Source organism: Hermetia illucens, chromosome 2 (assembly GCF_905115235.1).
Source record: "Hermetia illucens chromosome 2, iHerIll2.2.curated.20191125, whole genome shotgun sequence".
Taxonomy (NCBI): domain Eukaryota; kingdom Metazoa; phylum Arthropoda; class Insecta; order Diptera; family Stratiomyidae; genus Hermetia; species Hermetia illucens.
Genome location: NC_051850.1, coordinates 189,498,898 through 189,521,025, shown reverse-complemented (window position 1 = coordinate 189,521,025; position 22,128 = coordinate 189,498,898). Strand labels below are relative to the sequence as shown.

The 22,128-nt window shown below is 48.2% G+C and overlaps 1 protein-coding gene across 5 annotated transcripts in view; it reads right to left on the bottom strand.

Annotated features, from left to right (window-relative positions):
• Nucleotides 1–22,128, bottom strand: part of LOC119649404 (potassium voltage-gated channel protein Shab) — a 587,838-nt gene that overhangs the window by 407,466 nt on the left and 158,244 nt on the right. For all 5 annotated transcript variants that reach the window (XM_038051534.1, XM_038051538.1, XM_038051536.1 and 2 more), the window contains one exon: nt 17,843–17,884. The gene's annotated coding sequence lies outside the window, so the exon portion shown is untranslated. The remainder of the gene's footprint in view (nt 1–17,842; nt 17,885–22,128) is intronic.

The following is a 22,128-nucleotide window of genomic DNA, read 5'->3' as shown; positions in this document are numbered from 1 at the left end:
CGCAATCATGCGTAAGCCTTTGGTCTTCGCCCAGAGAAGTAGACGTTGAGAATCGCTTGTTGTTGTGCGGCTTTGAGGAAGAAACGACGATAGAAGTTTAACATACCCAAAAACCTTCGCCGATCCTTGACTGTTTTAGGTTGTGGGAAGTCGGTGATGACCGGTGGATTTCCTCAGGGGAAACCGTGTGGCATAAAAACTTCGTCTGCTGTTGAAGGAATTTGTATTTCTCAAGTATAAGACCGGCCCCAAGGAGACGTTAAAAAATGCATTCGAAAGGTTCCAAATGCTCAGATTCAAAGGAAGAGGCAACCACAACATCATCCAAGTACATGAAACAAAAGTTAAGGTTTGGTTTCGCAAGACAGAATGAACGAACCTCTGAAAAGTTTGTGTGCATTGCACAGGCCAGACCGTGTGAATTCGAAGAGTCCGAAGGGTTGCATATTGCTGTTTTTGGAATGTCTTCTGGAGCTACAGGGATTTGATGGTACGCCTTGATTAAGTCCAAGGTCGTGAAAAGTGGTGGACACAAACTCTCGGTGTGCGCCACCCCAGCGATCTTTCTGTGTATGGAACGTCGCGAAAGTGAACACCAGGAAGTTTGTCGAAACTCTGGGAACAGGTGCGGCCACGCTGAAGGGTACTCCTGGGGACGGTGGCGCCGCAGCTGACACTGTCGTAAATTCAGTTATGAACCTGATAACGACGGTCTGCGGAGTCTCCATGCCCAGGAAGACATCGAAGCGCGGCAAACCTTCCATGTATTGGTGGACAGTGGAAATCGCAGAGCTCCGGAAGGAGTGTCACAGGCTCTGTCTCTTAACACAACGTCTAGGCGACCAGGGGTAGTCATGTACCATAATGATGGGAGTACAAATCAGCCAAAAGGAGACTCCTGAGCGCAATAAACATGAGCAAAGCTCGCTGCTGGCAAGATCTGGTCGACGAGGTGAATGGGGATCCGTGGGGACTCGGTTACAAACTGGTAACCCGAAAAATCGGGGCTCTGCGGAAACCCTGTTCACTTAAGGCCGAGCAGATGGACCGCATTGTGAGAGCACTCTTCCCTGCGCACCCCGTATGGGATGGTGACGTCGGCGCGGAGAGCGCAGAGGACTGTCCACTTTTCTCTATAAAAGAGTTGGAACAGGCAGTCCTCTCTATGAAAAACAAGAAGGCGCCAGGACCCGATGGTATTCCCGCAGAGGTATACAAACTGGTATTTCAACACCGGCCAGACCTACTGCTGGGCGCATTCAACGCTTGCCTGAAAGAGGGCATTTTCAATGCTCGTTGGAAAGTTGCGAGGCTTGCGATGATCCCTAAAGGGAAAGGCAACCCCGAATTGCCGTCTTCATACCGCCCACTATGTATGCTTCACACTGCTGGGAAAGTGCTCGAAAAGCTCATCAGAAGTATGATAGACTCGCTGAAGCGATACGCGCTGCCGGAGATTTATCTCCCCGGCAGTTTGGTTTTAGGACAGGGAGATCGACAATTGATGCTGTCATGCAGGTCGTGGAGGCCGTTCGACGAGCAGAGGCACATAGCCGCCGAACCCGACGGGGAACGCTTGATGTCAGAAACGCCTTCAATTCCGTAAGATGGAAAAACATTCTAGGCACACTAGACAATACCTTCAACGTGCCGAACTATCTCTTACGGATTTTGAGGAACTATCTGAGGAACCGCTCCCTGCTCTATGAAACAATAGAGGGTCAAAGGTGGATGGAGGTCACGTCGGGGGTAGCACAGGGATCCATCCTAGGGCCGGACCTCTGGAACGCTACCTATGACAGTCTGCTTAAACTCGACATGCCAGAAGAGTCGCGCCTGGTCGGCTATGCAGATGATGTCGCAGCGCTTGTTGCTGGACGCACTGTCGAACAGGCGCAAATCAGACTCGGCATATTGATGCGACGGGTAAGCGGATGGATGACTACTCATGGTTTCAACCTTGCACTGGAAAAAACCTAAGTAGTCATCCTGACTAAAAAGAGAATTCCGACCCTGCGTTCGGCGAGTCGATCTTCGAGTCAAAATCAGCGGTCAAGTACCTCGGGTTGACTATTGACTCAAACATGAGCTTTTCTGAGCAAATCAAAGCAGCAGCGAACAAGGCTGCAGCTGGAGTTTCGGCGTTAAGTAGGCTAATGGCAAACATTGGGGGTCCTACGTTTAGTAGGCGACGTCTCCTGATGAGCTCAACGCAGTCTGTCCTGCTCTACAGCGCAGAGGTATGGGCTGGCGCTTTTAAAAAGGAGGTATATCGTAGACGCTTCGCGCAAGTACAGAGACGGGGAGCTTGACGGGTGGCGTCTGCGTACCGCACTGTCTCTGAACCGGCCGTGATGGTGATCGCGAGAGTTATCCCCGTTGCCCTTCTTGCTAGGGAGCGTCAGGCCATATACAGAGGCAGATGGACTGCGCGGCTCATCGGTAACTTAGGTGCGTGCCTGAATCGCAAGCATGGTGAGACTGAATATTTCCTTACTCAATTTTTAAGTGGGCATGGAGGTTTTCAGTCTTACCTGCACAAGATTGGAAAGGCGCGTTCTCCGGATTGTGTGTTTTGCAATGGAGTTGTGGACGACGCCCACCACACTTTTTTTTCTTGTGGAAACACAGGGGCTCTATCTCCAGACAACATTGTCGAAGAGATGCTGAGGACTGCTGACAGGTGGAACCGTGTTGCCCATTACATTCGGGCCCTTCTCGTTGTTAAGAGATAGAACTCGACCGATGGAGGAGCCGGATGGCAGGGGGTTCCTTAAACTGACAGTTCCCTTCCTCCTCTCCCCTCCCGTTGGTGAAAGGAATTCCCTGATTTGAAGGCTCCGCAAGGTGGGAGAGTTCGGGGACTAGCCCGAAGTAATGTGACAAACGGTTCCAGGCTAGCTCTCTGACGATGGGAAGGTGATTAGTTGGTACGTCTGTAATCACCACATGGTCTCCATTCTTGGGCTTTGGGATTATGTGAAATGAAGAAGATCAGTAGCTATTTTATGGCGTGAAAAAATCCTACTTTAAGAATACGTCGAATTCTTTCTTGGCAACAATGAGCTCCTGGGGTGGTAATGGAGGATGCAGATGTGGTACCGTAGGTTGGCTGGCTGCGAGATACTACTTTCGGTAGTTATACTGCTATATTTTGGAAGGAGCACGCAAATGCGAGGCTCGATTCCTTCTTAAAAAATGATAAAAAAAACTGACGGCAGAGTAGAACAGGTGGCAAGTTTTCATGAAAACTTTAGCGAGATTACGGGGTCTATAAGAGACCTATTCTGCAGATCCACTGACAATCCACAGTGGCCTAGAAAGTCGGCATCTAATATGGAAATACTGTTGTCCATGAAAGCGTTCATCCAAGTCATAGACTTATGTCCACTTGCCTGTAGCCGTAAGTATGTATGGTAGAGGAGTTTTCCGCCGCTAATTTCAGTTGTTGTGGAATCATTTTGTAACTCCGCGATGCCAGGAGAACTGAGACGTTTGCGCTTGTGTCAACTAGTTGATGGCGCTTGCTCAAAGGATCATAGATTGCTAGGCGGCGTGGAGTTGCTTTCTGAGTAGTTACTACCGGAGCTCGGAACGAGTTCAGTTGTTTGATGCCGTAAACGTGCTCGGGCTGATACACTTATTTGCCTTATCGGCATAGATGCGGTGACATCAGCAAATTGCAGGACTCGCTGAAGTCTCCGACGTGCGACTAGCCGATCGCCCATTTCGGTTGGCAGACCGCGAATGAGTCCAGAACCTACCTCCCGAACGCAAAGCTAACACAGTTGCCGCTAGCTTAAAGACGGTAGCCGTGAGGGTTGTCACCACCTACTGAAGCTCGGTAATTTGGCCCGTGGCCTCTCTTGCCACTTCGCTGGCCTCGGGGCGCGTATGCAGCTCGTGGATTTAGGCAACGGTATTCGCTAACACCTGCAAAGATCCCCGAGTCCGCAGAGGCCAAGATGGCTTGGGTGTTCCCCGGGAGTCATCCCCTCTTTTAAGACTGGCAATCGCCAATGTTGAAAACTCAGTTCCTCTTCCAATTCCCTTGAAAAATAAAGACCAAATCAAGTTATAAAAATTTTTGAATTGAACCTCGCAACCACCCCCACACCACCTTTATCAATATGTGCATTACCTTGACTGACTGATGCACACTTTCAAGACTTTGAAGCCATCATTACCTAAAAATAGACCACCCTCTATCTGCCTGTTCAATTCAAAGCCATTCGGGATCCTTGAATTGTGTCCCAAATATCTAGTTGTTGAAATTATTTTATTTGTTAACTAGAATCACCGAACAGATTGTGTGCATCACTGCGCCATCAATAATATCATTCCTGAATGATTGACTCACTTAGCATTCTTCGAACCCGTTGAAGGCAAGAAAAAGTTTCAGTGCCAAAAATTGAAAAGAATTTTTAGTGAAACTATCTCACATTCATGCATGCATAGGCGTGTGGGGTAGATGCGAAGAATCAATGTTTACTGTTGGACATTCTACACATATTTCTCCACTGCGTCTTCCATTTTCCGTTGCACATCCAGGAGGTGCCTGTCATAACACATCGAGCCTACGCATGCTGTATCTTCCCGCGAGTTACAACAAAAGGCTGACAAGCACACAGATTCCAAGATGTCCCACTCTCCGAAAGTATAGAGAGAATCCATTTTGGACGCCTCGTCACGTCACCACCACTTCTATTTGAGATTGAAATGGGTCTTATTGCTTAAGCAAGATTAATCTTAGATGTAGCGGAACCTTCAAAAAGGAGCCGTATCTTAAGAATAGACGCATCACTCGCGCCCATTTGCATCTCGCAAACAAATTTCAAATAATCAACGGAATAGAGCCGGTGGTTGGATTGGGATCTTCCCGATGTAGTGAGCAAGAAATTCAGTTCGTTATGTTGCCAAAAACCACCTGACTTTCTCCGTTCTCAGTGCTAAATATAAACATGCACAAGATACATTCACAGCCATGCGAGCGTTTCTTGAATTAATCCATTTTCTGGCTTGTTCCAAATCTACATTTCTTTTCTCCCTCGAAGTCACTAAATTAAATATTTACGCTAGTAAGCAAGTAGCAAATAGCGCGAGCAAGATCAGCGATACGGAAGCTTCCAATGAGGTGTTTTCATTCGATCACTTTTGATTTTCTGGTCTATGCAAACTCATCTGAGAAAGCAAAAATCAATCTTAGCGTATCATCATCAGATGGCGAAGAACCGAATGTAGATCCGATAGTAGATAGTAGATAGTTTAAGGGGCAGTGTCCCGTCAAAAGCCCTACTAGGGTTTTCATGTCCCACTTCTTAAGGGACAACAAAGGGACACAAGGACTTTCGCTTGCCGGCAAGAGTCCAAATTTCTCCACTCGGTTACGTGAATCCTTGCAATTTCACCCTTCAGAGTAGACTTGACAGTAGATGGTCGGATTCCAAAAGCTGGTTCTGGTCCCACCACTGTGCATCCAGACCCTCGACGAGCCAGTCTGTCAGCCTCCTCACTACCGGCGATGTTAGAGTGCCCCGGCACCCACATCAGGAATGTTTCGTTCAGTCGGCCAAGTTTCAGCAGCACCTGATGACAACTCCACACCAACTGGCCGCCCGACTGTCGGAACAGATTCTCGCACTGGCTTGTCGGCCGTGATGCAGTAGGCGAATGTTCCGAGGCCTAGCAAAGGCGATCAGACCCGAGTCTGCACGGGGACTCATCTGAAGTGGCTTCGGTCACGAAACCTTACCAGGGGTATACTGGTACCATGGGAACCGAGGTAGCCCCTGGACTCTTATACTTCAGGAGAATACCTGTCGTATCTGAGTACAGCTCGGTTGGTTGCGGTTGGCCCCCTTGTGGGAGTTTCATAGTGATTGTGGTTGTGCTCAAGCGAGAAGAGACCTTTGGGCCTCGATGTGGTGTTGCCCATCAACACGGGTCCCGTAATCCATAGTTCGGTAAAGATTTAGGTAATTCTTGCATCCACCAGTATGAATGCTAAGCCATGCACTTGGTATAGACTGGTACCGTTGCACCGTGATGTCGATGACCGCTCGCCTGACCACGTTGAAGAAAGTGGGTTCATTACCCACATTTAGGATCTGCAAATCGGTTGCTACTAGATACTCCAGTAGTTTCGATCCTCTTGCATTGATGTTCGAACTTCCCCAGCATATGTGGAGAGCATTGACATCCTATCCTGCTATTACCCCCATGCCTCTACTTTTGGCATATTGGATAGCTCTGATGAATGTTCCACTGGGAACGTCTTCTGCGTCGTAGGGGAAATATGCAGAGCACCATAGTATCTCTTTATCTCCCTGTTGACTTTTCATGGTTAGCTTAGCCGATGTGGTGTCGCCATCACATAGGTCGTTAACCAGGTTAGCCTGGAAGTCTTTGGAGACTACCATGCAGGTGCGGGGTCGATCACTTCCATTGGAATACAATAGGTCAGCATGTTGGAAGTTTAGGCCCCTGACTGCCCCACCAACAACCCACGGTTCTTGTATGAGATATATAAATGTCTTGCAGCTATTGATCCGACGACTGATAAGTGCAAGTTATATATATATATCTGTACATACCTACTATGAGCCGTAGTGTTTCCAGTTGATTACCCTGCATTGACTATTAAATATCCTTCGCATCCCCCTCCTCCCAACGGTCCGCGATCGGCTTTAGAATCGACAACATTGCAACCGGGTTCCGGAAGTCTTCATTCCGAAAACTGGTTAAAAAATTCTTTTCACTCTGAATCTTTCTTGCCCAGTTGCCTTAAATATCTACTTTATACGGAAAACAATAAGAAAGGCCTTGGTCAACTACATTAAAACTAACGCATAAGCCCTTACGGCAATGTAAACATGCTTACCGAGTAGGATGATCAGTTGATGCCTTGAACACTAGATAAATGTCTTCCATGATATCGTCACGCTTCAGGTGCCTGAATTTGGACCATACGTTGGCTGACTGTTGGGCAAAAGACTACGTATGCGCTCGTTGCTCACAAAGTGGCCATTTGGTCTCTTCTTCCAGTAACGAGGTGCACCGCCGGAACGGTCCTACTCCTTTTACGCCGCAAGTCTGGCAAGGGTTAATTTCCACTACTAAGGGCCATGTCGGTCAGATTGATACAATTGAATGAGCCAGAGTAACTGCCATAAAGAACGATCTTCGGCAACACATCCGCAAACATAGTGCTGCAGCACAGGGGAGACGTGAACCACCGACTGCACCGCCAGCAGGGTAAACGCCACCGCCAATGCACTGAACTACCGGTCACGAGTCTCGAAGGTTACAGTCCCCTCCACAGTCGATTATAATGCATGACCCAGAGCTTCGAAGCCTGAAGACAAACTCCAAATACTAGTTCAAGGAGTTTCCTACCTTCGGCTAAAACCCCTACTAAGTCTGCGAGCCCTCAGACAAGGGACCTACGCCATTTATTCTGGCCAATTTTTGCAAGGAAGTATTACACGCAGTACACGATTTAGCGCACCCAGCCATCAGCACAACGAACCGACTAGTCACCGGAAAATACTTCTAGCCGTCCATGAACAAAGACGTAAATTTTGGGACAGACCGTGCATCGCGTGCCAGAAGTGTAAGGTCAACAAGGACGTAAAAAAGCGAGTAGGCGTATTCTCTCGGTCAACCAAGCGCTTCGACACCATCCACCTCAACATCATTGGCCCTTTGCGAGACTGGCACGGATACAAATATTACCTCACAATCATCTACAGGTTTACGCGGTGGCCTGAAGCGATACCTCTGACTAACATTACGGCCGAGGCCCTGCGTCGAGAATGTATCCTGCGCTTCAGTGTACCAGCCGTAATCATCACGGACCAGGAAATGCAGTTTGATTTTACTCTTTTCTTGAAGTTAGGCAAGCTCCCGGGTTTCAAACGCCACAAGACCACTGCATAGCATCGCAGTCCAATGGGATGCTGGAACGCTGGCACCGCACGCTAAAGGCCACCTTAATGGTTCACGACGATTCGTCGTGATGCTAGTCCTTGCCTTTCATTCTCTTAGGCCTTCACACAGTCTATCGAGAGCAGTTCACGGCCAGTCCCGCAGAGATGGTGTACGGGGAGAATCTGCGGCTCCCCGCCAACCCTGTGCTGGATAGCAGAGCAGGGCTAAGCGACTACCCGATATAGCATAGCAAAATTGCCCAACCCACATCTGGCCTTTGTGCTATACGTAGGGGAGGGATATTGTCCGAAATGTTTGTCAAGAACGAATTGTTTTGCTTGAATGCCCTGTCGAAAGCGTATACTTTTGAGAACCCCAGGGGCTTTCGTGACATTGACGTTACTTGAGTAAACGTTGCAGAAAAGAAGTTTGTCCAGTAATGGAGGTTGTTGAATGGATGCGGTATTAATTACCGCACTTCCGTTGAGATCATGCTGGTCAATAGACATGTGAATATTAGTGTTCGTCCCCCACTTACGCCAATCCATTGGAATACGAGTGGCTGTAACTGGGTGGTATGTGTTACTCAGATGGAGGAGTTAGCCAACCGTTCTCCCTTCTCTGAGTTTGTGCTTCCGTCCGTGGAGAAGAAAGTTGTGCTGAATGTGTGTTTTCCGTGTATGCTGATGAGCTAAGGAAGATCGCAAGGAAGACCCCAAAGCCAGATACGCAATAAACGAAAGGAAACCTGTCATTTAGGGAAGAGATTCCACAGGGCGTGCCGCGAAGATGAAGTTAATCCCCTTATTGATGTTGACCAACTTAGGCACGGTTACAGGCGAGGCATTTCTTGTTATAAAAAGATGAAGCAGTCGATGTAAAAAGACTGGAGGCGTTTCGTTGGTGAGCATAGCAATAACTCTTTTTTTTTTGGGGGTAGGGTAGGTGAATGCATTTACGCGCAGAGTGTTGGACTCCCGGTTCAGTTTGTTGTCGGACTACCAACTAAACACTTCCTCATCGTCAGAGAGCTAACCTAGAACCGTTTGTCACATCACTTCGTGCTAGTCCCCGAACTCTCCCGCCTTGCGGAGCCTTCAAATCAGGGAATTCATTTCATCAACGGGCCGTCTCCTCCACCGATCGAGCTATATCTTCTTAGTAACAAGAAGGATCCGAACGTAATGGGCAACACGGCTCCACCTGTCAGCACTCCTCAGCATCTCTTCGACAACGTTGTCTGGAGAAAGATCTCCTGTGTTTAAAGAGAGCTACTAACGAATCCCATCCTACCTTCTGCAAGAAAAAACAAGTGTGATGGGCGTCGTCCACAACTCCATTGCAAAACATACAATCCGGAGATCGCGCCATTTCAATCTTGTGCAGGTAAGACTGGAAACCTCCATGCCTACTTAAAAATTGGGTAAGGAAATAGTCTCACCATGGTTCCGATTCAGCGACGCAGTTAAGTTGCTGATGAGTCTCGTAGCCCATCTGCCTCTAGTGTCATTTTGCCATGAGAGCTGCCACTCGCCTAGAGTGCGTTGCCGTTCTTCACGAGCAATAACCTCCCTTGGCTCATCTTCCTGGCGCTTGTATATGGTTTGACGCTCCTTAGCAAGAAAAGCAACGGTGATCACTTCCGCGATCACCATCACGGCCGATTCAGAGACAGTGCGGTACGTGGAGGCCACCCGCAAAGCTACTTACGCCATCCGATCGAACTCAGGACACGTTTGTCGAAATTGGTGTATATGTTGAGGCCTGTTTCGAAGTGTAAATGGGGTCTCAGAAGGAGAGATCTGCTATGTGGGGCTCTTTGTTGTGTGTTCTAGGTACGGTTTTCTCTGTTGAATGACTTTGTGATGATGGTACTGGCCAGGAAACTGCTCTACACTGATGTGCCACGACCTATAGGATAAGGACTTTCGCAGATCTAGTTAGTTGCGACCAGAGTTTTTATGAAAAGATTACGACCGTATAGTAAACTGTATCCTTGATGTTAACCAGCGCTGTGATCCGTTTCGATGCACTAATGCGTAGACGCGTGTTTCACCCGTCGAAGGAGGAAGCTACTCCATCTGCAGTACCATATGATGAGCCGTAGCGGCGTTGGTAATCAGCTACCAGTTCCAGTGTTGTATTTTATGCAGAGCAGTAGTTGACTGGGTGATAGGCTTTGTTACGGTTTTTCGCCCCGGACTGATTCCAGTCAAGCCGTTAAGGAGTGACATACCCATGTGCTCGCCGAGGACGATCAGAAAGAGTTCATAAGTAATTCACCTGAAGTGACCCTTCCGAGGAAACCTCACTGGACGTTATCTGGTATTATGGGAATCGGGATGGACTCTTGAGAGCATAAGCTCCGGGAGAACTCCTGCAAGATATGTGTGTCTTAGTTGCAGTAAAGGTGTTAACATAGATAGGCCTCGCATCCACTGCTATGACTTCGGAGCCTGATCTCAGCATAAACCAAACACTGCGATACTAGTGTTCAGTATTGCGTGAGTACTCTGGTCTCATATCTGTTAGCTGCTACGAAACTGCAACTTCCAAAAAGACTCCTGAGAACATAATAATTTCCTTCCGAACAAACGCAGATGTTTGTCTAGAAGCGAATGAAAATGCACGTAAAATGATAGCGTCACTTATATTTGTTAAGGGATACGCTTTCAGCGTCAGGTGCCAACGTTCTAGCATCCCATTGGATTGCGGGTGGTATGCAGTAGTTCGCTGGCGTTTAAAACCCAGGAGTTTGCCTAACTCCGAGAAAAGGGTGGATTCAAATTGCATTCCCTGGTCAGTGATGACCACTGCAGGGACGCCAAAACGAGGTATCCACTCTCGACAGAGGGCTTCAAGATTGCGGCGTAATGTCTTTCAGAGGTATTGCCTCAGGCCACCGCGTAAACCTGTCGATGATTGCAAGGCAATACTTATAACCGTGCGAGTCTCGCAAAGGTCCTACTATGTCGAGGTGTATGGTGTGGAACCGCTTGGTAGTGTGGAGGAATGAGCCCATTTCTTTCCTTGCATGCCTGGAGACTTTACACTTCTGGCATGCGATGCATTCTCTGGCCCAGGAATTGACATCCTTGTTCATGTAGGGCCAGAAGTATTCCTTAGTGACTAACCGATTTGTTGTCCTGATGCCTGGATGCGCCAAATCGTGAACCGCGTGGAACACTTCCTTAAGAAAGGTGGCCGGAATGTATGGCCGAGGTCCCTTTTCCGAGTCTTCGCAGCAGAGAGAAAGGTTTGAGCCGAAGATGGGCAACCCCCGAAATTTGTATTTGGGGTTGGATTTGAGGCTCTGAAGTGCTGCGTCATCCTGCTGCGCCTTGGCGATAGCCGAGAAGTGGAGTAAGGCAGGGATGTTAACCTCGGAGACACTAGACAAAGCGTCAGCAACTATGCTATCCTTGCCGGACACGTGCTGGATGTCTGACGTAAACTGGCTTATAAAGCTCAGGTGTCGAAGCTGACGAGGAGACACTTTGTCGGGCTTTTGTTTCAAAGCATATGTAAGAGGCTTAAAGTCCGTGGACACTGTGAACAGCCTGCCTTCTAGGGAGAAGCGGAAGTATTTGATGCTCAAGTACGCGGCGAGCAGTTCGCGATCGTAGGTACTGTAGTTCCGTTGAGCGGGGTTCAACTGCTTAGAGAAGAAGCTCAACTGCTGCCAGACTTGATTCACCTTTTGGTGAAGAACAGCACCTACTACGATGTCAGAGGCATCAACAAAAACGGCTGCATCTTGCAGAGGAAATGCCAAGAGTGTAGCGTCGGTCAGTTGTTGAAGGGATTTGTCAAACGCGCGGATAGCCTCTTCAGACCACACAATCTCTCATGTGTCCTTAGTTTTGGGGCCAGACAAGTACGCGTTCAAAACGGATTGGTGTTGGGCGGCCTTGGGCAGGAAACGACGATAGAAGTTTAGCATGTCCAAGAATCTCCTCAACTCCTTCACTGTCTTCGGACGCGGGAAGCTTGTAATCGCTTGCACCTTGTCTGGGTCGAGCTATATTCCTTCAGGAGAAATGGAGTGGCCGAGGAATCTCACCTGTTTTTGAAGAAATTTGCATTTCTCAACGTTTAGGACTAAACCGGCCTCAAGGAGACGTTGAAAAATGCACTCGAGATGGGCTAAGTGCTCAGACTCAGTGGAAGAGGCGACCAAAACATCATCCAAGTATACGAAACAGAAACCGAGGTTTCGCAGGACTGAGTGAATGAACCTTTGAAAAGTTTGCGCCGCATTGCACAATCCGAAAGTCATCCGGGTGAACTCGAAAAGTCCAAAGGGTATGCATATTGCCGTCTTTGGTATGTCTTCTGGAGCTACAGGGATTTGATGATAAGCCTTGGCTAAGTCCAAGATCGAAAAGATATCGGTCAGGAACAGTCTGTCCATTTAGCCTTCTGTAATCCCCACAGGGGCTCCCGAGCAATATGCGAGGAAACTCCTTAACAGCAGGAGAACCCAAATCGGATGGGTAGTATGCAGGGTACGAATGCAGATAATCCCCACCAAGTGCTACAGGTGTCTGGACTATGGACACACGTCAGCAGCTTGCAAGGGTCTGGACAGGAGGACAGCATGCCGGAGATGCGGCCAAGTGGGTCATCAAGCGAAGACTTGCAAGGAAAGCGAGAGTTGTGTTCTCTGGAGGTATCGTGGCGCGTCTGGCGAAAGCGTCGCACACACTGCGGGCTCGGGACGGAATTGGAGAGGGCTAGGGTGCGAACGCCATGATCCGCATTTTGCAAATTAACAAGCACCGGAGTGCAACCGCTCACCAGTTGCTACCACAGTTCGCTGCGGAAGTAAATGCTGATCTAGTGCTGATTAGCGAACAATACCGAAACAAGGACCCGTCCTCATGGTATCTCGACTTATCGAGCACCGCTGCCATCTGGGTTCGGGACGACGTTCGACTTCGTGTTCTTGCCGAAGGCCGGGGGGACGGATTTGTCTGGATTCGGTGTTTAGGGATAACGTTTTTTAGCGTTTACCTGACGCCGAATGAGTCGATTCCGGACTTTCGGCGCCGGCTTGATGCTCTGGAGGACGCCGTTTCGAGCACGGAGGGACGAATCCTGGTTGGCGGTGATTTTAATGCCAGGGCTCTTGAATGGGGCATGCCTCAATCAGACTCCAGAGAGAAACGGATTCTGGAAATGGCGGCGAGAACCGGGCTCGTAGTTTTAAACACCAGATCCACGCCAACGTTTCGGCGCCCAGGTTGTGAAGGAAGCATTCCTGACATCACTTTTGCGTCGGAATCTCTGGCATCATCGGTGGACGGGTGGCGAGTCCTAGAAGACTTCTCGGCAAGTGATCATCAGTATATTGCGTTCGGAGTGTTTGACGCTACTTGCCGGCGATCACCAACACGACGTTCCCCCTGCGTGTGGAATGTCGCAAAGGTGAACATCGGAAAGTTCGTCGAAGCTCTTGGAGCAGATAGGGCCGCGCTGGGGGGCACTCTGGGGGGTGACAACTGACACCGTCGTAAATTCAGTGATGAATCTGATAACGACGGCGTGTGAGGCTTCCATGCCCCGGAGAGGCTCCAGGCGCGACAAGCCTTCTATGTACTAGTGGGCGGCAGAAATTGCCGACCTACGGAAGGAGTGTCATAAGCTCCGCCGTTTGGCACAACGTTTGTACGCCAACGAGGAGGTATGTGCCATAAAGGCACAATATAGATCAGCAAAAAGGAGAATCCGCAGCGCTATAAATAAAAGCAAAGCTCGCGGCTGGCAAAATCTTGTTAATAAGGTGAATGATGACCCGTGGGGACTTGGCTATAAGCTTGTCACTCGGAAAATCGGGGCTCTGCGGAAACCCTGCATATTGAGCACCAACCAGATGGCATTGTTCCCCAGACACCCTGTATGGGTTGATGTAAATAACGCGGAAAGCGTCGTGGATTGCCCCCTTTTCACAATGGGAGAACTCGAAGAAGCGGTTCTCACTATGAAAAACAGGAAGGCGCCAGGTCCTGATGGCATCCCGGCGAAAGTTTACAAACTGGTGTTCCGTCAACGGCCAGAATTGCTGCTTGAAGTGTTCAACGCGTGCTTGAAGGAGGGCATTTTTCCTTGTCGCTGGAAAGTGGCCAGACTCGCGTTGATCAGTAAGGGTAAAGGAGACTCGGAGCTCCCGTCTGCATACCGACCGCTGTGTATGCTTGACACGGCCGGAAAAGTGCTCGAGGAGCTCATCAGGGGTAGACTCGCTGAAGCGATCCGTGCTGGGTTTAGAACAGGGAAATCTATCATACAATGGATGCTGTTATGGAGGTCGTAGATGCGTTTAATCGAGCCGGGGCACACAGTCGCCGATCTCGACAGATGGTGCTGCTCATAACGCTTGATGTTAGAAATGCCTTCAATTTCGTAAGATGGACAAATATGCTAGGCACACTAGAGAACTCCTTTCACGTGTTAAGCTATCTCTTGCGGATATTGAGGGATTATCTGAAAGACCGCTCCCTGCTCTATGAGACGCTAGAGGGTCAGAGGAGGATGGCAATCACGTCGGGAGTAGCGCAGGGATCCATCCTAGGGCCGGACCTCTGGAACGCTTCCTACGATAGTCTGCTGAGACTCGATATGCCCGAAGAGTCGCGCCTGGTCGGTTATGCAGACGACGTTGCGGCACTTGTTGCCGGACGCACTGTTGAACAGGCGCAAAGCAGACTTGGCATATTGATGCGACGGGTAAGCGGATGGATGACTGCTCACGGTTTCAACCTTGCACTGGAAAAAACCGAAGTAGTCATCCTGACCAGAAGGAGAATCCCAACCTTGCGTCCCATATCGATCGGCGAGTTGACTATAGAGTCAAAACCAGCGATTAAATACCTTGGTCTAATGCTCGACTCGAAATGAGCTTCTTCGAGGAAATCAAAGCAGCCGCGGACAGGGCTGCAGCAGGAGTCGCGGCCTTGAGTCGGCTAATGACGAATGTCGGCAGCCCTATATCAACTAGGAGACGTCTCCTCATGGGAGCAACGCAGTCCATCCTTCTCTATGGTGCGGAGGTATGGGCTGATGCCCTTGACAAGGAGGTGCATCGTAAACGCCTCGCTCAAGTGCAGAGGCGGGGAGCTTTGCGAGTGGCGTCTGCTTAGCGCACCGTCTCCGAACCGGCTATGATGGTGATTGCGGGAGTGATCCCCGTTGCCCTCCTTGCCAAGGAGTGCAAAGCTATGTATCGCTGTAAGGGCGAAAACTTAAGAGAAGTGGTTGCCCGTGGAGAACGTCAACGCACCCTTAGCGAGTGGCAACTTTCTTGGCAAAATGAGCCAAGGGGCAAGTGGACTGCGCGGCTCATCGACAAATTAGACCCATGGTTGAACAGAAAGCACGGTGAGATTGATTACTTCCTTACCCAACTTCTAAGTGGGCATGGAGGTTTTCAGTCTTACCTGCACAGGGTTGGGAAGGCGCGATCTCCTGATTGTGTGTTCTGCAATAGAGTGGCAGATGACGCTGAACACACCTTTTTCTCTCCTCCGCCAGCAGCTTTATGCAGACACAGGGGAGCTCTCTCCAGACAACATTGTCAGAGAGATGCTGAAGAGCGCTGGCAGCTGGAATCGTATTGCGCATTATGTTCAGGCTCTTCTTACTACGAAGAAGATTGAACTCAACCGGCAGAGGAATCGGACGGTAAGGGGTTCCCTGAATGAACAACTCCCTTCCTTCCCTCCCCTCCCGTTGGTGAAAGGAATTCCCTGACTTGAAGGCTCCCAAAGCCGCGAGAGCGGGAGGGCTAGCCCGAAGTAATGTGTCAAACGGTTCCAGGCTAGTTCTCTGATGACAGGGAGGTTTAGGTGGTAGTCCGTCAGCGTGCTGTTGCGGGAGTCCAACACTCTATGCGTAAACGCATTCACCTACCCTACTCCCAACAAAAAAAAAAAAATCCCCACAGGGGCGCCATTCGCCGTTTGGCTTAGGGACCATATGCAGTGGGGAAGACCAACAGCTGTTTGAGAGCCTGCAGATACCCTGTTAAACAAGTGGTTCAAATTCTTTCCGCGCAATAGCCAGTTTCTGGGGTGCTAGAGGACGCACCTTCGAGAAAATCGGGGAACCAGTAGTGTTAATGTGGTGCTGCACATTGTGCTTTACTGGTTTTGAGAGACTACACTCGGTAGAAATCTGGCTGAACTTTTGGAGAAGTGCCCGAACACGAGAGTCGGTAATGTCTTCTAAAAGAACGGAAAGATTATTGTCTGGATGAGATGCCATTTGGCCCGACGAATTAAGGTTGGTCGTGGGACTCATAGGGGACTTATTTTGCAAGTTCACCAGCAACCCATAGTAGCACAAGATGTCTGCGCCTAGTATGGGGGAAGTTGACATCCGCCAGGCTCTCCACTTCTGTGGCGAGTTCTAAAATGCGTGGAGAGCGCCGGTGCGCCATCTACCCGCTCGTATTCACAATATTCGAAATGAATTTCGAATGCCGCGAATCCTGCTGCGCCACAGTCCCACTAAAATGGTTTAGGTGGAGATATATCTGTACCCCTATACCACCACCTCTGAAAGAAAATTCCAAAACGAATAACAATGCTACTGTTCCCATATTGAATCTCATGAATGACAGGCTAATCCTTAGGCAATGATATTCCCTATAAAAAGTTCGTATTGGAAACTCCTACAAAACAGGCAATACGAAATGGAAACATCAACATTCTATCCATAAATGCCAATCGATAAATCGCGGCCTTAAATACACACGGCGCCGTTCGAATCCATAAAATCAATCACAACACATCCCCTAGCCCACTTTTCACTTTTCATCCCCCAAACCAGTGCTGATCCACCGGGCTCGGCTACTTTAGGTCGTTTTCAATATTTCCAATGTAATAAAATTTTAATCGTGTCCATACATTTCCACGGTATTCATCGTGTTTTTCTTCCACATTTTATTAGACAGACCTGCTGAAATGTAAACTAGTTGTCTAACCGGCCACCGGCCATTATTCCCACGGAAATCGGGGACTCGCAATGGGAGCCGTGTCGTCTCCGACTCTGAAGTCCATTTCAAAACTAATTGGGAGATGAATTATCACACTTTGATACAGTAGTGGAAAATGCTGAATTAATTTTCCGGCTTTCCATGCTTCTATTGTGCGCGGAGTAGATACAGAATGTTCATTTCGGCATTGAGATTCTGAGGAGAATAATTGGGATATGTTTACGTAGCGGACGAGCGACTCGTGTAAACAAATGCTTAGAGTAATGCATAATCATAAAAATTGTTTGTAATTTTCACTTGAATGTGTCCAGGATTTTTAATTGGATATTATGGATTTACTAGTTGGTGTGGGCGGGGAAATGCGTGGGTTTATAAGTGCCCCGTTGGTTCTCTTTGTTCGTCCATATAAAAGATGGAGGAAATATTCGATGACTCCAAACAATTTCGAGCAACCCACCTAACTCGGAAAGCGTAAAATTCAGTATTTGGGTAGATGGAAATGCCAGCCAATCCGTGAAAATTCCAATTTATTCCGGATTCAGTTAATTACTTCCGAGTTGTAAACAAAAACAAAAAACCGCTGCCAATCAAGCGAATCGATTTGCAACATATTAAAGGGCACTTAGTATGGTCGAGATATTACGGTCACATACATATTATGGAAGTCCTGTCACATATGGAAACATAGATTAAGCGATCCGAACGATTATCTTATCTAATCGCACATTTGTTCATAAGTTCCTGAGCTGATACTATCTTGCTTGCGACAATCTCTGCATGGGTTCATAGTTTACATCTGAACTTACATAAGAGGGTGTGATATTGATTTACTGAAATCAGAGTAGCACACCTGGTTCATTTATCTGTATCTTTATATGTTCTTATTCTAATCAAATGAATATATTTGACTTTTACCAAAATCACACTGCAGAAGACCCTACGTTGTTGCACTCCTTCCTGAAAAGAAAAGAAAAATTCACGGTAAATATCTATCATCTATGGTTGAGGTGCATGTTTAATATTATAAATAACAAGTCGGGAAACCGGACGCTGGGCGCTTCAGATATGAAAGGTTTCGTTTGCTTCTTCTGTGTTCCTGTTATGTATATGCATATGAACACCATATAGAGCAGCTTCATGATTTTTTTCAGATTTTTCAGTTGGGTAGTTTTTGAGAATGGGTCCGTTTAAGAAATCATCACTTTCCACCCCTCCCACTCCCCGCCTTTCTAACAAATCTCAAAACTAAGACCGGATTCGAAAAGTACTAATCAAGACCTTTCATTTGATATCCAACATGACTATATTCCGTGAAAAAAAATGTACACCTCCCTCTGTCACTACATGTCTGGGCGTTCACAGTTTCCACCTTCTCACCAAATTTAGTTCCAATCGGTATAGCCGTTTCTGAGAAAAGTGGGTGCGACAAACAGACAGACGGACAGAGATCAAGTAAGCGAGTGCGAGACAAAGAGGGGGAAGCTTTGGGGAATCAACAGCCACCGAAAAGGAAAAAAGGAATCTCGACCAGTCGTCCAACAAACGGAACTAAAAGTTCAAAACGGCCTAAAGTGCCCAAAGTAGAAACATCGGCTAGCGAAGCGGTGGTTGAACCAAGGTCGTGAACAAGAAAAGAGACAAGAAACCAAATGCGAATTCGCCCGGAGGCAATTGTAATCTCCAGCAAAGGACATCTAACGTATGCGGAGATACTGAAGAAGGTAAAACCTGACCCCGACCTAAAAGACCTAAGCGGAAATGTCAGCAAAATCCGGAGGACCCAGAAAGGGGATCTCATGTTTGAACTGAAAAAATCCAGCGTGGGGAAAACTGACGGCTTTCTTAACCAAGTTTTAAACTCACTTGGGGAGAATGTCACGGTTCGTTTCCAAAAACATGAGATCTATATCCACTGCAAGGATCTCGATGAGGTAAGATCCAGAGAAGAGATCTGCACTGCCTTGAAGCAACAATTCAAGTTGGAGGAATTCAGCGAAGGATCTATCGTGAGCCTAAGAAAAGCGTATGGTGATACTCAAACGGCCACAATGCGACTGCCAGTGGAGTCAGCGCAGAAGTTGTTGTCCGTGGGGAAGGTTCGAATTGGATGGGCTGTTTGCCGGCTAAGGGAACAGATCTCTTTAAAGAGGTGCTTCAAATGCCTAATGTTTGGACACTTCGCGAAAGCATGCACTAGCGGCACCGATCGGTCCGATGTCGGAGGTGTGGGGTGAAAGAACCTATTGCCAAAAAGTGCAGACCCCAAATGCATTTTGTGCTAAGGAAAGAAGGGACGGGATAACCGACATATTGCCGGAAGTGGTAAATGCCCGGAATTTTGGAAGGCATTAACTGCTGCGAAAAAATGAGGTTAATACAAATAAACCTTAATGAACCGTACAGAAATCTCTACGGTGGTGTTGGGATTCGACTGGTGGAGCGGCGATATGAGCATGCGGTCGTTATGCCATTCAATATAGCATGGGTCAGGCGGCTAGTGGCTTTGTGTGGGCAAAAATAAGCAATATATTCGTATACAGCTGCTACGCTCCACCGAGCCTCACACTTCCTGAGTTTGAAGAACTGTTAGACGAGCTTGTTTACGACGCAAGGGGACGAGGTCTAAAGGTGATAGCCGGTGACTTTAATGCGTGGGCTATCGAGTGAGGCAGCAAAGAGACTAACGCAAGGAGGCGGTGCTTATTAGAAGTTTTTGCCCAGTTAGATGTAGTTCTGGCCAACGAAGGTGACGTAAACACTTATCGGAAAGGGGGAACTGATTCAATTGTAGATCTGACATTTGTCAGTCCTTCGCTGGCATGTGATATGGCCTGGTAAGTTAGCGAGAACTTCAATCACCTTTGAACTAAGGACGGAGCCACAAGGCAGGATATCCGTACCCCGGAAATCCAAAAGAACACCAGAATGGTCTGCAAAAGCGATGGATGAGCAAACATTCATGGAAGTGTGGCCAGACCGGCCTAACAAAGCAGGCACCTCCACGGATAGAGCTCTCCATGTTACACTAAGCATCTCTAAGGCATGTGTCGCGTCGATGACTAGGAGATGCCCATTCTCCACTAGAAGACCCAATTATTGGTGGAATAGTGAACTTGCCAGCCTTCGATGGATTTGCCATAGAGCCAGACAAACGGCTCAGAGGGCAATAGGTAGGATCAATCAGGGGCAAAAAGAGCATGCCTACAGGGAAGCTCGCAAGAACCTCAAGCTCGCCATCCAGCGGAGTAAGAGGGAATATTTCAAGGAGCTCTGTTTGGAAGCGGACATAAATCCGTGGGGTAGCCTATAAAATCGTGAAAGGACGATTCAGAGGCCGATCATCTCCGCAGATCACGTGCCCTATGCTCTTGTTGAAAATAATCCAGGGGTTATTTCCCCAACAAGAGGGGGGTACTGACACTTTCCGGCGTCCCCTGAATGTGACGCCGATTCCACCAGTCACCAGGGACCAGCTGCTGGAGATCTGCAGTCGAATAGGCGACAGCAAAGCCCCGGGTCTTGACTTGCCGTCAAATGTAGACCGGATATGTTCGCGGAGCTGTTCGAAACGTGCATATCCGAGGGTATCTTTCCAGCACCGTGGAAGCGGCAGAAGCTGGTGCTGCTGCGTAAGGCAGGGAAACCGTCCTCCTATAGACCCATATGTCTTCTAGATATTATGGAGAAAATGTGGGAGCGGGTTATTTATAATAGACTACTCCCAATCGTTGAGAGCCAAAGGGGCCTTCCAGATTGGCAGTATGGGTTCTGTAAAGCCAAATCAACCATTGATGCTATCAAAATGGTTACTGGCTTGGCCGAAAATGCAATTCACGGAAAGGGTTGTACCAGCAAATATTGTGTGGTGGTGACCCTGGATGTGAGGAATGCATTCAACTCGGCCAATTGGAACCTTGTACGAAAGTCTCTGGCGACGATTGGTGTTCCCACTTACCTCGCCGCTATTATAGATAGCTATTTGCATGAGCGAACACTCTGGTATAATACCGAGGAGTACGTTGTCTCCGCGGGTATCCCACAGGGCTCTGTACTGGGCCCACTACTGTGGAACATTATGCATAATGATGTGCTTAACCTTCCGGTTCCGGAGGAGGCCACAGCGGTGGGTTACATCAATGGTATAGCACTGGTTGTGGTCGCAAAGCATCTCGAGGATACTGAGTTGCATTCAAGCGAAGCAATCAGTGTTGTTAAGGCTTGCTTAGAGAGTGCTGGACTGGCACTCGCGGATTAAAAGACGGAAGTGGTCCTCATCACTAAGCGCCGCAACAGAAATTACGCCTGCATTAGAATCGGGAATCGTATCATCACTTTCAAGCCGGCCGACAAATACTTGGCGGTGATGATAGACGGAAAACTCAATTTTAAGCAGCACATAAAGCATACTTGCAAAAAAGCAGCCACCACGAGTATGGCTCTCGCAAGGATGATGCCGAACGTAGGAGAATCGCGGCATACTTGCAGGTTGCTCATAGCCAGGGTGGTGAATTCTATCATGCTGTATGCAGTCCCAGTTTGGGGAAACGCGCTGCAGGTTTCAGGCAATGCATATAAACTGAGTACGGTTTACAGAAGGACAGCCTTAAGGGTGTGTTCTTCCTTCAGGACTGCTTCAGACGATGCAGCGTTCGTCATCTCGGGAATGATGCCGATTGACATCCTGGCAACCGAAATGATGAACATTTCAGCAGTCGGGAGTGGTTTTAGTGGGTAAAAATCCCACATTCTGGTGTGGCCAGGCGAGAGTCTTTTGAAGATTTCCACCTCCTTAAAAAAAAAGACAGACAGGCAGACATTGAACCGATTTTAGTAAGGTATTGTTTTGCAAACAAAAACTATGTTTTCTGAAAATAAGAATACTAATTTTAGGAGGGATTTAGGAGGGACTAGGCAGTCGTTGCAGGCTTTTAAGTTGGAAGATTTGGGAATTCTCGCTTCTCGCTACCAACCATCGAAATCTGCTTTCATCTCGCGCGATCCAGTATTGGCAAGTCAGGAACTCCCCACTTTTCTCCGTCATAGTCTTGATCCGATTGGAGCCGAGAGCCCATCACTGCTTCGATATGCGATTGGGTCCTTTCCCACCGACTTCGATTTTCGTGCAATTTTAGCTAGTAAATTCTAGTCAACGCGAATCTGATGATCATACCATTGAAGGTGGTTCCCTTACAAGTTTTCCA